This window comes from Cupressus sempervirens, chromosome 4, assembly GCF_028749045.1.
Source record: "Cupressus sempervirens isolate cs-2001-9-10 chromosome 4, ASM2874904v1, whole genome shotgun sequence".
Classification (NCBI taxonomy): Eukaryota; Viridiplantae; Streptophyta; class Pinopsida; order Cupressales; family Cupressaceae; genus Cupressus; species Cupressus sempervirens.
The window spans coordinates 162017933-162020746 of record NC_143121.1 but is presented as its reverse complement, the minus strand read 5'-3'; the positions used below and the strand labels follow the sequence as shown (position 1 = coordinate 162020746).

Below are 2814 nucleotides of genomic sequence, written 5' to 3'. Positions count from 1 at the left end.
ACAATCATTTTAGCATCTTGAAATGCACATATTCAATTCTACAATCTTACTCCGTTTGCATGTGTATCACCTTCAAAAGTAGCTTTGCATAATTTCCAAATTTCATGAGATGTTTAAAGTGTCTTTACCTAACTATATTTGTTCTCAGGAAGAGTTGACTGTAATGCTTCTCTTTCTCTCATGTTGCATGTTGGGACTAAAAATTGCATGGTCAATTTTGAGTACCATTAAGAAATCAAGCCCTTTAAATGCTTTTTAATGAGTTTGTACTTGCCTGTCCTTTGAGCCCTGAGTGGTGTTTTATGTTTCTAACACCCTTCATTCAGCCCATCCACCTATTCCATGAAGTTAAATAATCATTTTGAGCCATTTCATGGAGTCCCATTTTGAGCATTTTCCAAATTTGCATTTTCACCCGTGTCAAACAACGATAGGAGGCCATGTTTACAAGTCAGTATCTCACACCCAATAATGTGTCATGACCCACCACTTTGGGAGTATCTAGTGTCCATAATTGAGAGCCTATTTTTTAGATTTTGAGTTGTTTCAAATCTGTTTGACTAGGTTTTGAATCCCTAAAAGTTGGTGGTTTACTGTTTTCATGCTAAATACAAATTGCACATAATTCTGGGAAGCCCTGTTTGACGAGTTGTATTTTGACCCAATTGAAAAAAATGATAAAATTCCTTTTGTATTACATTTTAGGTGTTAGAGACTTGTTATGTTTCAAGTTTCAGCTTATGATGAATCCATTTGATCAGTTTTCAAACACGATTCCAAATGGAATTTCTATCTTTTTACTAGTGTCATAAAGTGTAGATTGATTGGAACCCCTATTCATGATGTTATAACTTGAGATCTATGATTTCCAAGATTGAGTGGATTGTACCATTGTGTTGTCCATTGAAAATACTCTAAGTGTGTCAGTTCGCAAGTCATGATGAATCCATTTGCAAAATATATTTTGTCAATGTTTCCAGTTTGCAAAATTTGAGTAGCCCACTTTGACTAATTGCCATTTGCTTCTTATTCTTCATGAGCCCAAATCAAAAATCCATATTCACCTTGTGATAGTGAACCAACACCCCAGTTTTCATCTTCCCAAGTGTCATTTTACCCAGTATTCAAAGCCAAATCTGAACGCAATTTATGGTTTTCTGACATGTTTTCTTGCAAGGATTTTTGAGAGGTCAACTTTGACAAGGAATATCTTTTGACTCCAAATTTTTCATGAGATGAGATTTGACACGGTAAGAGTATGTAGAATAGAGAATCAATGGGTCAGATTTTAGAGCCTAGTCAAAGATTTGGGTCAGTATTTTAAGGCTAGTCAAAGAACCTCCTAGCACAAAGTTTACAAGTTGCAGATTAATGATAAAATGAGTTCTTAATAGCAAAGCATGGATCAAATTTGAATCCAGTCAATGTTGGATGTTTAGTAAGGTAGTTTGAGCATTTAGTCAATTGAAAATGAAAATCGTTTTAGCCAGACCTGCTTCAGGCCTGACTAATTTCATTAGATTCATGACGCTTAAGAGGAAAATGATGGCATTGAAGTTTGCAAAGATAGCATATTCCAAGAGTATGGCCTTAATGGGAACATTTTATTCACGTAGTGTTGAAAATATCTTTTCTTTGCTAGGATAGTTGAATAATACGTTTCATTCCTAGCTAGGAATAAGTAACATATACACTGGCATGCGAGAACATATGATGCCTACAATGGGTGTGCCAAGAATTGGAAGCCAATTGATTCTGACTCCTGGATTAAGTACACCACAATCTGTGCTAAGTAATTTCTCATCTTCTGGTGGATTAGGGGTGGGTAAATCATCTCTTCTACTCTAGTTTACTGATAAGTGATTCCAGCCTATTCATGACCTAAAAATTGGTGTGGAGTTTGGCGCTTGTATGATTACCATTGATAACGAACCAATCAAACTTCAGATCTAGGACACAGCTGGACAAGAGTCTTTTCAGTCGATAATGAGATCTTATTATAGAGGAGTTGTTGGAGCATTACTAGTTTATGATATCACCAAGAGAGAAACTTTTAATCATCTTGCAAGCTGGCTTGAGGATGCACGACAACATGCAAATGCAAAAATGACTATAATGCTTATAGGGAACAAGTGTGACCTTGCTCATAGGAGAGCTGTGAGCACTAAAGAAGGTGAAAAGTTTGCAAAAGAAAATGCCTTCATATTTATGGGGACATCAACAAAAACTACTCAAAATGTAGAAGAGGCATTTACAAGAACCACATCACAAATTTATTATAAAATTTAGGAAGGTGTCTTTGATGGGTCAAATGAGTCATGTGACATCAAAGTTGAATACAGAGGTGTTTTTGGTGCTAGCGATGGAATAGGAAGTGTTAATGCTGCCAAAAGAGGAAGTCTCTCATGCAAACAACTCCATAGTCAAGCAAGAACCAAGGAGCTGGCCAATGTCAAGTATAAAACACTCATGCCTATGTAAGGCATCCCAAAGAAAATGTAGGTCAAAGCCAAAAGCAGTTGGAAAAACCAAAGCATAAAAGAAAAGCTCCACACACATTGATATAGAATAGAGCCCACGATAGTAAGATGGAGGCAGAACTAGTGTATAAAAAGAAAGCTGGCCAGTATTTTAAAATGAGTAGTCACACCCCTTTTAAAAGGAATTCATGCCAAGAGAGCTCCATACGCATGAACAAGAAAAACTCATGCTAAGAACAGAAAGTAGAAGTTAACACATGAGGAGGGGAATTTACACTAGTTAAAGGGCAACTCGCTGAGTAGTAGAACACACGAAGGAAAGAGTAAAATCATA

The 2814-nt window shown here is 36.4% G+C and overlaps 1 pseudogene; it reads left to right on the top strand.

The window, feature by feature from the left end:
- The first annotated feature begins 1722 nt into the window (after window positions 1–1722).
- On the top strand, window positions 1723–2481 carry LOC149560478 (ras-related protein RABB1c pseudogene; annotated as a pseudogene).
- The last annotated feature ends 333 nt before the right edge of the window (window positions 2482–2814 follow it).